A 14090-nucleotide genomic window follows, 5' to 3' on the forward strand; every position below is an offset into this window, starting at 1 on the left:
AGGGCAAGGGGTCTGTGCAATTTTGTGTTTTGCCCTTGGGCAGGACATGGAGGACAGTATGGCCTTCTCCAGGATACACTGATAGATCAAATTAAGTCCTGTGGAAGTTATAAACCCTGCCATTCACTCCAGCTTGGCCTATCCAGGCCAGGAGCAAAGCCTCAGAAATGACCTCAGGTTTTAGGGTGTATTTCCATGCCCGCATATTAGCAGCTCCTCTGCTTTTGAGCTGGTGTTGAGCTACTCGTTTTATGCTTTGTTAGAGACAGGTCCTTCTTCAACCAATGCTATGCACTTCCTGGCATTGCTTTCCTGAAAAAAGTTCCAGAATCTAATTTCAAGGGAGTAGTTATATCTTGTTCTGGCCTTTATTACAACCAGGGGTAATTTCAGAGTCCCTATTAGCTTGATGTATTACTTACTGTGTCCTTTTTCCAGCACCCAGATTTAGGTTCTGTGGGAGGTGTGAAGAATCCTTTCTGAATAGTGGAATGCTCAACAATCAATAATACAGTGCACTTTTAACAAGCATGGATATATTCCTCAAAACTCTGTGATAAAAAGAAGTACTTGCCAGACCTATGAAATGTTTTCCCGAATGGAAATGCTACATAAGTCTTTGTAATGCTCTTTATAGTATACTTTTATTCTCTGGTCTAGTCATATACGAGACTTGTAGCGTTAGGAAAACAAACACTGCACTGATATATATTCCGGTTTCCAAGAAAATTTTTCTCCAACTTCCAATAATTCCATTATTCCAAAGAAAAGTTGACCCCTATCTAGCCTACTGGTCCTGATCCACTAACTTATTGAATATTTTAAAAATAATTTTATAAATTCTTATTTCATTTCTCATTAGTGCTGATAGAAAATGCAAAGCTGTTTTCACTGGAAAATGTTAAAACTTCCGTTTTGTTTTCTTTGCAACGTAAGCAATATAGATTACTTTCCTATAAAAATATAAATTTTAATTTTTTTTTCACACAAGTATTTTGGTTTTATTTATAACCAAAATAGTTGAAGGAAACTTGCATTCTTCCAAAGTGAAATTGATAACATGAATTAAAAAAAATATAGCCATTTGGAACAGTTCTCCTACTGCTTTTTTAAAAGCTTGATCACTTACACAGGTCTTAGCGGATTTTTATCAATATAGGCCCTTTGTTTGATCCTGGTCTTTTACTGCTTATTAAGGAATAACACTGCTAGCTATCTACAGGTTTCGTTGATTTGGAATGCTTGGTTTCAGACACACAGAATGTGATTAAGAAACTTTACATTATCCCTCTGGGCAGAAAAGAACACAGGTCAATATTTGAAATATTTTATTGCTAAGAATATGAAATTACTTTTTTCCAGAGATAGCAGGATTCTGAAAAAAAATGTTTTCTCCATTTTAATGACTGGTAGGACAAGGGTAGACAGGAAATGGGAGACATTTAACCAGGATCTTTCTTAGAGCAATATTGGAAAGCTGCTAATTGTGTAGGCTACCCGGGACAGCTTTAAAGAAAAAGGTGGGAATCAGGGAATCATCTGGAATATATGGGATTTCAACCTCTCTACTCTCTTGCACTGAATACATTGTAAGCAAACACATTTAAACTTTTTATCCCTGCCAGCTAACGATAATGTCTCAACTGGTAGCCTGAAAACTAAGTAAGGACTGCAGGATCAGGGTTCCAGGGTCCCGTCTCATCTCATAATGTTTGTGCTCTGGGAGGGAATTCTGTATCTTTAGAATAGCAGTATAACGTAATCAGTGTGTGTAAGTAAGATATCAGCATATCAGAGATGTAATATGCTTGATCCTCTTGTTCCATTAACTCTATATGGATCATAAAGACACTGGCAATTCGGTGTGTTTTGTTTTTTTGGGGTTTTTTTGGGTTTTTTTGTCCAGATGATGATTGTTATAGGGTCCAATTAACACGCTTGTCTTGAAAAAAACCCCAAAACACTCATGGGTACAGGCGAGGAACTGATGGGCTAAAAAACCTGCTGAAAAGAACCTGTGTGTTACAGTGGATGCCCAATTGGACAGGAGACAGCACTGTGACCTCATCATGAATAAGGCAAACCATACGCTTGGCTGCATTAGGGGGAGCATGGGCATCAGAACAAGAGGAATTATCAACCCTACCTTCTCAGTGATGGTGAAGCCACCCCAGGATTACTGTGTCCTGTTTTGAGACTCCCCATTTCAGGATGGCTGCTGAGAAACTGGAGTGGATCCAGCAGAGAGCTACCAGGATAAAAGTATCGAGGGTCAGAATGAGGGAGGGAGCTGGGCTGGTTTAGTCTGGCAAAGAAGAGGGTAAGGAGCAGTCTCATAGCAGCCACAACTGCTGATGGGGAGCTAAAAAATGATAGAGCTGAACAGCAGCGTAAGATGGTGTAGCATGAGGCAATAGCTGCAAATTAAAGCTTGTTAAGTTCAGACTGGGTATTAGTTAAAGCTCACTAGTAGTTTGGCACCATGTCGGAACCTGTTACTGAGACATAGTGAAATCTTCATCCTTGGAGGTTTTCATCACTTGGCTAGGAAAAGCCACAGCTGACCAGGTTGAGTGTTGGCAGTAGTCACGCTTAAAGCAGGAGGCTGCACTAGATAGTCAGCAGAAGTCCTCTCCAAACAACTTGTTTGTTGTTCTGTGTCAGGTGTTCATGTTTCTGGTCAGACTCAATATAAGGAAATCTTCACTGTTACAAATCCAAAGCCTTGCAAAGCTAATTAAAAGTTTGGTCAAAATGTTTAACTTATTTTCATTTTGTTCCTAATAACCGGGGTTCTGATCCTGCGTTTAAGTAACAAACTTCCTTCTTGATGTGGACCTCAAAGTGATGCCTCCGAGAGATTGCAATTGCAGAATGGAGGTCTGCAGTCTCCACCTGGTAGAGACAATATTGACAGAAACTCTTCTAAAAAAGTTACCTTTTTTCATACGGAGATGCTGATTTGTAGAATAAGAAACTTTTTCTTCTGAGAATATGTCAGTTTCATTGAGATATTTAAGGAGATGGTCTCAGTGTTGGGAGGAAGATAGCTTTTAAAGCAAGGCCTAGAACTTGATCCCTGAATAGGTGGAATATGAAGCAGAAGAATTTCTGAAATCTCAATACATGTTATGGGAAAGGAATGAGGAAAGTATTTGTCCCTGATACAAAACTCAAACATGTTCTAGACTTGGAGAAAATACAATCGATGACTATGGAATTTTATTAACTACAGTGAGGTTTTTTTGTTGGATCTATGTATCAAGTTTTTACAGTCAAATAAGCCTGTTATGCATATTAATTAGCTGTAATTGCTTTAATTAATTTTGGAAAAGCAGTGATTCATTACATGATAAACAAATTTAACTTGGACAGCTTATTAAGGATCCCAGGGAAATCAGATATACTTTCTCCTATTGCTTGCTTGCTTAGGAGAAATCAGTATCTCATTGCTACTAAATTTATTTAGAATATTTATTTAACGCTTTATTCAAATCTTTACAGCTCCCGTGATTTGATTCTTGAGAAAAAGGTGAATCACTCATGACTGTAAATACTTCTTTTTCAACCAGACTGGACATATTTCTGGATTTCATTTTTTTCCAGTTTCTGTGACTCAGCACAATGTTTTGAACTTTGGTTATACAAGTTTTGAAATCCTCTCTTTCCATTAAAGTGTGGTATGTCCCTTCTTTTTCTTATTTTAAACCCTAAGAAGTATTTTACTATTTCAAATGGATTCAATAAATGACTTTTTTTTTCTTGTCATGTATCTGAATCGAGTAGTTAATTTCTTCTTTTTCTTCAGTTTATACTAGATGTAATTAGATTAAAGATACAGTTAGTTTTCCTCATGCCCATTGGTGGCATGAACCAAGTCAGCAGAGATGTCAGAATTGTTTCAGATGTATTCTCTTCGTTAACAATTAGAAATTGAAAACCACTTCCCTCTGGCTTTTGAAAACCTGTGATTATAATTTCTGTTTTCACAATTTGATAGATCACTGTCCTTTTACACAGTTGTTAAAATTTTCAAATAAGAGTTGACAAATGTTTATATCTGGTCAACAAAATGACTGTGTCATCATGTGAGCTTTTGCCTCCTTCATCTTTTGGCCATGTCCCCATATGATCATGCTGAGCTGTTTTCTTCCTTGGTATTTCTAAGTTACTGGAATTTCAAGCCAGACAAAGTAAGAGATGAATGAGACCTATTATTGTTTCATTGACTTTGAAGCACTCTGCATTTCCATTCCTCTTCATGGAAAAGGTCACTTTAATCAGTGGTGAATACTTCAGAGTTGATAGCACAAAATAATCTTAGTAGGTTATTTGAATAGCAATTTGGTTCAGATGAAATTCCCTTAATTGGAAGAACACGTATTTGAAACAAACTGCAAGATCTACCGGAGAGCTCCAAGAGGAGAGCCCTGTTTTCTAGTCTGACAATCAAGGACTGATTGACAGAACTAGGATTGCTTCTTCCAAAGGAAGAATGATTAAAGAAACATGCGACAGCACTCCTTAAACACGTACAAGGCTGTTGCAAAAGAGAAGAGAATACAGTATTCAGATGATCAAAGAGATGAGAAGTAAATTTCAGTAAGCGAGATTCATATTTGAAGTATGAAAATCTTCCTAGCATTCAAGATAACGAGTGAAGCACGGGGTTAGCTTGCCCAGGGAGACTATGGGAATTTCAGTACTGAAGGTGTTAAAAGCAGAACTAGTGTGCAACAAGCATGACCTAGGATTAAGACAGGATATGATCCTTTTCTGAAGCAAGAAATGAATTAGATGTCCTCTCAAGGACCCTTCCAGCCTTATTTTCCATGCTTCCCTTTGTTCTTAGATTTCAAACTTGCTCATGTCAATGTGTGTGTCCAGAAAATGTAATTTGTTAAGAAGGCTGGAGTGATGTTTCTGTTTATTTTCACACAATAACTTAGTTTCTAAAACAGTTTGCTTTTCAAGAAGGGTTTCTTTCAGCTTTTAAAACCACTCAGGCTTTCAGACTCACCTTATTGCTCAGGTCTTCCCTGCTAATTTTGGGCTCCTAAATGAAACCTAAAATTTGTGATGCCTTCTGAGACAGTCCTATTAAGTGAGGTTCATCTCAATTTTAGCCAACTAAGAGCTAGGTATCCAAGCTAATGAGGCCATCCAGGCACATGCTATAGCCTATGGGGAGGGGAGAGATGCTGCTAGCGGACTTATCCTATATCCAAAGTGTTACTTTGCTTTGCTTCTCAAGCAAAATATACATTTCCACACAGAAATGTGTATTTCCTATGTATGAAGTTCATTGAACTCATTTAATGGCTTTTAACTTAATTCGGAGAAAGTGTACTGAAAAGTCATACGAGAATAATACAAGTCATACACAGTCTGTGATACCCCACTCACTGCTTCAGTATATGCCTCCACTTCTCCTGATTACATGAAATATGTAAATGTGCAAATTTGACTTTTTTCATAATTGTTACATTTCCATTCACTGTGAAATAAAATCAGGATCATCCAATTTTATACGGAATCTAATCACAGAAAGTTGCTTTGATAAGTATGAATCTGATACTGAAAGACGCTCAGCTCCCCTACCAGAACAGGGACTGATGGAGCTTTCTAGGTCTTCCTGCGTTATGTTCTCTTTAAAGTACTGACACTGATATCCCACCCTCAATAAGAAGGATCTGTCACTATTAGAACTGTTTCCAAAAGAAGTATTTGTTGCTGTGGCTTTTCAATGAGGAAAGTATATATGGCTCTATGGTTGACTTGTGTGGCAATAAATACACCAGGGGCTGTGATGGAGGATCATAAAACACAGCCTCTGAAGAGCACTATGACTGAATCCTTATGAGCAGTGAGGAGTTCGGGTCATATCTCAAGCTCTGATTCCTTAAACTTTTTTCCAGAGTTGTTCCTCCCTCTCTTACTGCAAAAAAAGAATTACGTGAAGAGCACCCATCTCCTTCAGTGCACATTTGCACTTTTGAGAGGTATGCTGGAATTGCTCCTGCCCACTGTCCAGGCACGATTTCCACATTAGTATGGTCAAACACCAAATATGAACAACTAAACCAAGAGTTACTCCATTCTGATGGAGAATTTCACTTCGATCTCAAAGCCACAGGGGAATTGACTTCTGTAATGTTTTCAGATGTTATCAGTATCTGACACTTGTATCTATATTTCTTTTTCAGTCCAAATTCACAGTGAAGTCAAAGGGGATTTAATAAATCAGATCTTTTCCTGGGAGAAAAAAGTTTCACTAGTTAATAAGATTCAGTATATTAGAGTATTGCAGGAAAGCTCAGGGGATTTCTTCCTGACTAGAAATTAGTAACAGTGAAGAAGAACTTTAAGAAAAGTGGCATATATAGTGGAAGATAATAAATATACCTTAAAATCCATTGCCCTTGAGCAGACAGAGCTGAAATGCAATAAGAAAGTGCAGAAAAGCATCTTCGAAAAAAATTTTGTTTTAATGCTGGAACATGAGAAATTATAGCGGCAGAAAAAATACTAGGACGGAGGGAAAACAGAATTTAATACATTTGTCTTCCTAAGCATCATTCCATATATGACAAATAAAAAAGTACAGACTGCATATCTAAAAAACTCTCTGAAATAATCAACTGACAGTGAATAACTGCTGTTCCTCTCAAAAGAACCTGATTTGATAGCCATCTAGCATCTAGTAATAACTTCTAATTGAAGTAAAACAATTATATAGTAGATGTACTTTAATATTACCACAGGGTTCCATCCATTGAACTTACCCTTTTGTTCTGTTGATTCTATGATTCTCCGTAGCTGTAGCAGGGTCTGCCTGCTACTGGGCAAGACCAGCTTCTCTTGCAAATACCTTTCCAATTTTCTCTTTAAGTCTGTGGCTCCCTAGAGTGCACCTCAGGCTCGTTTAGGAAATGGGTTTAAATTTCTTTCTGTGGACGGGTTTTTCAATGTTGCTATTCTTCAGGATCTAAGCAGCTGGTTTTGTGTACCATGGGGAAGAGCCAAATACTTGTACACACAGTTGTTCTGATGGCTCCTGTGATATTAAAGGCATGGCTGTATCTACTTCGATGAAGGAAGGAGGGCCACAGATAAATCCCTGGCCACAAAAATTGTGTGAATTTACTGGATCACATCTGCAGAATTTAAAGCTAGCTCTTCCAGTAGCGCATTACTTTTGGAGAGAGGTGGCTGGTGTCTGTTCAGGACAGTTAGTGAGTGAGCTAGCAGTAAAGTAGCGCAGACAATTAGGGGCTAGTTCTTAAATGTGCTCCTTGACCCTCTTTGCAGGATACTTATCAGGATAATTGGGCCCTATGGCTAAGTCTATACTAAAAAAAATAAACAACGGTGTGTTCCAAGATACAACCTACTCCCTTTAGTTGAACTGTTAGAATGGCCCTGGTATGATTTCATGCTGGGTCAACTAGCATTTCTCAAAAAAAGTTGAGCGCATTTTTTTTGGAGGTCACATGGTTTGGACACCATGCTTAATAAGCAGTCTGTATGTAGCTACTGTATTCTGAAGGTTAAGAGAAATTTATAGCATGGACCTGAGCCATTTCGTGCTTATTGGCATGAATCCCAAAGAACAATCCTAGGCAAATGTAATTTGCTAGTATGTAGCATATATACTAGCATGCATCAAAGTCCATGAAGGTCCTTCTCCAGCAGAAGGTTCTGCCATGCCCAGCTGCTTGTCATTTCCAACTGCTGAGGTGCCACAACCCTGTTTTATGTGTTTGCATTTAAGTGTTTGTGCAAGTACTCCCCTAATCCACTTCAGACAAAAACACCTATTTAAACTATGTAAACCAACCTTTCTGATTTTATCAGTGGTGAGTTAGGGAGCTAAAGGGGAGGCAATAAATTGTCCTATAGTGCTTTATACTTTCAAATCTAAGTAATTTTTGCCTAAAACTCTTTCCTATTTTTTTTGCACTCTGAGGTATCACTAGGCTATGTGTAGACCAACACTGTAATTGTTTCCATAGTAACAAAGACTTCAAAAGACAGAATGAGCTGGAGAAGAAAAAACCCCATCAAGTTGTAAACAAAATAAAAATGAGTGGCAGAGACACAATATCTGATGCTGAAGTCTAAAGGTTGTGTGGCTCCTTTGCAATGACCCAAGCTAATGTGAAAGTGATGCTATGTGTTCATCTCAAATTCACTAAAATATGCTCTTCATAGCAGTCCATATTACCATAGCATTTGTATTCACTGACTCTTTTCTTTTCCTCTGGCTCTGTTTCTTTACTACTTAAACATATATCCTGCTCAGATCCTTAGGTGGAGACATCAACTTGGGTGTCATCCTTCTGGTACTGTCCCAAAATGCAGTATAATCCAAATGAGGTATCTGCTGGACAAACTGGTATTGCTCATTTCAAGGAAACTGATTTATACCAACTATGAATTAGTTAGTCTGATCTCTAACCAGATGCACACTCCTGTGTTGGGGGTTTGGGGTTTTTTTTTTTACACTAAATATTATAGGAATGGTTACCAAGGAACCTGCATTCTGGTTTTGAGTCTGCTACTGGCATATATTGTGTATTTTCTGTTGCATACGTATTCGTGCCTTGACTTCCCTACATGCACAAAGGGAAGTGTAATGCTTCTCCATTGTATACTGGTTTTGAGAGGAGGATATTTCAAGATGAACAGTGTTGGCAATCTTTTTATCTCGTTCAAGTCTGCTTTGCATCAAAAATATATATAGTTAGCTGCAATATGCCTGATGCCTAAATGTTGTAACATTCTGCAGCAGATTTTTTTTTAGTTCTGTGAACTCTCATACTTGTTTTGAAATATTTCAGAAGAAATGCTTAGCATTTTGCCTAAACTTGGTGCTAGAAATATCTAAACCAAGAAGCATTCTGTCTACATAATACATGTCAGAATGTTACTGCAAATGTTTTTGGGCTGTGTAGAGTGCAATACTGTCTAAAATAAGTAGAGGTTCTCTAAAATATAATGCACTCATGTCAATGGCCAGTTGGGAAGATGAAAATGTTTTCTGTTTGCGGGCCCAGAACTCCTTGGAGAGTATTGCAGCCCCACACAAGGGGGTGGAAGCTGTTGTGCCAGGAATCTAGCCACATTTCAGAGGAACTGGGGAAGGATTGGCCCACTGTTTCTGGTAATTGCTCCTGCAGTCAACCCATCAGTCAGCTTCAGAAGCTGTGGGAACTCCCACATTTGAAAAGCTCATTGGACTCTCCAGCTGAGACCTCCCAGGCACATGCATTCATATCTCAGAGTCAAAATATAATTTGTTTTGGCTAACCAGCCTCTAAATCTTTTCTTCCTCCAGATGGAAGCATTTGTGTAATTAAGCATTTGGCAATGTTGGCAAAAGTAACCGTGTCCCTTTTGGAATATTTTCAAAACAAATACACAGTAAATGTGGATAGGGTGATCCAAAGTCATTGTTTTTTTGGGAAAGGGTTGCTTGTTTCCGGGTGCGGTTTTTCGTTTTGTTTTGTTTTCAGGGTCCATGTTCCTTTAATGTGTAAAAACACAGCCCTCTGTGGTAGTTTCAGTCAAGCCTGGCATTGGGGTTGATGATGCATGCTCACATTATCTACCTTCCACACAGGGACAGCAACCTTTAGCAAAGGGAAAGATAATAAAAGAGCATGGGGTGAGAAAGTGGTATCTGAATTTAATCTGTCTGATCCAGTTCTGCAGTGATCACCCGGCCAAGGCCATGAGATTGAGTTAGATTTGTTGACTAGTTACAATAGGCAGGCTATGTACAGTGGGAGTGAAACACTACTGATAATGGGCTTTTCTCGTACCCCCGAGGTCTAGCATTTCATGCCCATTGGTATAAATGACAGCAGAAATGAGTGGGAGACATCCAAGTTCTATTACTGTAGCACAAAAAAGTTCTGTGAAGACTTGAATCCAACTTTATATTGATAAAACTTTAGCAAAGATTTATCAGCATAAAGTTGGAGTCAGATCTTCACAGATGCCAAAGGAAAGAATTGTCAGATAATAGGTACCTTATGGATTTAATGAACTCTGAAATGTAAGTAAAGTTGTTGACGCTAGTTGTCTAGCATATCTCAGCCCACACTAGACACAGCCAGTTATTTCCTATGTCTCTTTAAATGAGAAAACTGTACAATATCAAGGCCTTCTGTGTAATGACTGTTGGCATGTTGTGACTTCCAAATGACTATTACTGTAATTTAGTTATTAGATTATTTTAAATGTATTCTGAGATGGGCTGTCTGGTTAGGATAAAGTTAGATGTCTTACAGACCATAATCCACACTGGCTTTAAACATATCTCGTAGGAAGGCAGGGAGGGCCAGGAGAAAGGTGTCAGCGTAAAGAGCAGGAGGGAGAAATGTGATAACTGAGTTTCACAAAACATTCAACTTCACATGGTTTTAAATACTGGAGATCTCTCTTAGAAATGGTGTTCACCATCTCTTAATCAGGATTGATGTAGGATTCCTTTAAAGAAAAAAATTTTGTGCTCAAGTTTTTTGTCCTTTGTCTGAACAGAGCCCAGATTTCTGATGTCCAGTTTGGATTGAAGAGCTCATTATTTTCTTCACACCGCTAATGAGTTCTGAGTGTTTTACAAAGCAGTGCTTTGGGGGTTTTATGTTTGTTTTTGTTTTGCCACTCATGATCTTTTTCTTTCACTTACATCAGAACTCAGTCACCTCACAGCCTAGAAACCCTCCATTAGAACTGAAGGCCTCCAACCTGCCCTCACAGAAATAGGAGGTTCAGGGACTTTTATGGAAGCCGAGCCTGCTAAATCTGACTCTATAAACGCTCAATCTTCACTGTGTTTGGTATTTTACTCCAGCTTTGAGGGCTGTGGTTTTATCCTGCTTTAACATGAATCAGCTCTGAAGTTACATGAGAATTCAGTCTTTCAGGTTCAAAAAAACATTGAATCGATTTTGTTTTGATTTTTGTTGTTCCAGAGTCCTAAGTCTGTATTGAGCCCTAAGTAAATAGAGGGGGAATAAGGGAAACAATAAAACAGTAATTGCTGTGTCTTTTGACCCAAACAGTGAAATAATTGATCCCAGGAAAATTTTAGTTCAGCTCCTTGGACAAAGATGGTTAGATAAACTGAAGATAGAAAGACAGTCTGTAGTGAGTCTGCAAAGCTTTTCAGTCTTACTTTTCATCTTAATTAACTTACTATTAAAGTCTCATGAGCCTCATGAATTTTCTCTCAGATAAAATGGAAAAAGGGTAAATGAGACAAAACCACTGGCTTTGAAGTTTGTGGAAAATTGTAGAAATTAGTTTAGTTTTGGCCATTTTTTTTTCCATTACCCCATAACTGTAATCACTTTTTGGTGAAGATTGTTACCTGTACGGCTCTCTGTCAAGGGCAGGAAGGCAGCTGTACACATCCATTCTAGTTACTTTCTCCTCCTGCCCGGGGACTTTATTTTGCGGGAGGAGAGCGTTGAGGCGAAGGTACAGTGTGTCTGACATAAATCATAGTCTATTTGACACTGAGTTTGATATCTGGAGTATAAAAGCCATTTGGAGGAAATAATGGCAGTTTCTGCATTTCTGGTTAGTGAAAGCAATTAACTTCATGCCTCTGAACATATCATTAGCTGGATCTCATTTTAAAGGGCTAAATATTGTGAATATTTACAGGGTCTATTTACAGATCAACCATTAACCTCGGTGCTTGTGTCTGCTTCAAAAAAAATATCCCATTATGTCATCCTAGAGTGAAATAAACAAGAGTGCACCACATCTTTGATGCATTATGTAGCATGAGAAGTATTTTTCCTTGACAGTTAAAATCTCCATGCGCTGTCTGAATGCCTGAGAGAATTGCCTCGCTGTTAGCGCACATGGACAGCTATGCCACTATAGCTCTCGAAAATAAACACATCACTTGATAGAACAAAACAAGGCAAAAATATTTTGCCTTCCTGGCTGTTCTGGATAGTCTGTGACATTTTACAAAATTCCTGTCATTAGGGTAGTCTGGTAGATGGCCTGTCTCTGAGATCCCCTCATCACTGTTAAATCTGTGGGAAAGGTTGCGGTAAAGTGAGGTGAAATGTGCATCATGCTGCTTATGAGAAGATCCTGCAGTTCAAGTTGGTTACACATTTTTTTTCTGCAAGGGGGCATCTATAAAAGAGTAAAACTGTTCTCTTTTGTACTGTTTAATGGGGGTTGCACAGCCGTAGAGATACTGCACCAAGGATCTTGTTCAACATAGACTTAAGGGATGGTGCAGTGGGGCAGATCAGGTCCTTCCACTTTGGAGTTCTCCCTGCTGACATCCTCCTAGAATATTTTCTGTGCTTGTGTTTGTGACTGCCTCATTTAAAAGACCCATCTGTAGCATTTTTATCTTCAAAATAAAGGATATTTTACAATTCCCCAAATTATAGTGCACCCAGTGGCTGATCCCCCTCCCATTAATGAGGTCTGTGAGTACCTTGGCAGGGGTTCCCACCTCAATTCCCTGTGTCAATTCTCCTTTTTGGCATCGAGTGATTCTGTTCTGAAGAGCTGCACCAAAAGAGCTTTTAATGCTGCCTTGCCTCCCTTGCTTTATTTTCTCCCAAATTCAGGTCAGTGCTACAACCCTGTCCTTAAACTCATCTTGCCCCCACATACATTTCATAACCAGACTACAGACCTTATGATTCTTTCTTGCCTGTTTTTTCTTCAGTTAATTTTTACTTGGAAGGCAATAACAGGAGTTTGGCAGTTGGAGCTACATCTTAAATGCCCTTGTGTCACACTAACCAGCTGACATTTGTTTTGTAATCTGTGATGATTTTATTGCATGTATTTCCAAGAAGATCCTATTGTCACAATCAAATTGTGACATCAAATTTTTTCTTTTCCAGTCTCTAGAATTGGGTATGATTGGGACATGAATGTGGAGGAAAGGGATTATATGAATGTCTTGATGAGCAAGTCCTCAGGCAGTATTCAGGGACGAGAAAGATTGATTGTTGCTCTCGTGAGGTTTGGTCCTAAATCCTGGTTGCCTTAGGGCTGCCTTTTTCAAACCTCCCATCCAAGCCAGGAGGGCAAAAATGAAAACCTTGAGTTTTGTTCTGAGCTCATTTCTGTTACGGTATCTGGGTTATGCTCCTTTGAAGAATTTTTCTTTCTTGGTTCCAGTCTTTGACGTTGGTTATGTTTTCTGTTGCTGTTAGTCAGGCTTTTTGCAAGGCTCCTCAGTCTTTTATGTGCCCTTTAATGATTGTATATGGCATTTTTCTATTTGGGAAGAATGAAATGTTCAGCTTGAGCTCGTATTTGTTATCCATGGTTTGTCTATGGAATGGAACTGTGAGAGCAAAAACCTGAGAATAAACAATGATTCTGTGACCTTCCCTCCTCTTCTTTGGTCATTTGCTTTCTAAATGATAAGCAATTTGGGGCCAAAAGCGCAGCATGTTCAGGTGGAAGGTATGGATTTAAATCAAAGACTTGTAATATTTATAACAACAAATAAATAAATCTTAGAAAGAAAAACTTGGTCCTCGGGAATCTGTCATGTCTCAGGCTGTAAACCTCACACAAGCTTCTCGTATCTTGCAGAAAATAAGATACTACAGTGACTCAGGTGTGCTACATTGATCCAAATACCTGTGTAATCTGTATTCCATAGTGAATGTGAGAATGCTGGCCCAAAAAAAGCTAGCTGTTCTGTAGTTTTGCAGACCCATTTTGGCCTTTGGTACTTCCTCTTGTCTGTCTCCCATTTGGCTTCATTGGAAGCTGGATGAACATGCGTTAGTAAAATTATGCCTTCTGGTCAGTATTTGTCAAACTCAGTTACTAAATCACACTTCTACATTTCCACTTGCACGTTTCTTACAGAAAGCGCCTGCTACAAAAAGATGCTGATGATTCTCCTGTATACTGCTTCAGCTTGTTGGGTTGTTAAAGCTGAGTTGTTAAACTGCAAGAAAGATCAGGTCATGAGCTACCAGCAGGGCTGTACATCAGCCCCCAACACCTCCAAGACAATCATGATGTTCTCAATGTCTCTCATGAGTAGAATTGCATTTATTGAGTTGTCTGAG

This window comes from Chroicocephalus ridibundus, chromosome 2 (assembly GCF_963924245.1).
Source record: "Chroicocephalus ridibundus chromosome 2, bChrRid1.1, whole genome shotgun sequence".
Classification (NCBI taxonomy): domain Eukaryota; kingdom Metazoa; phylum Chordata; class Aves; order Charadriiformes; family Laridae; genus Chroicocephalus; species Chroicocephalus ridibundus.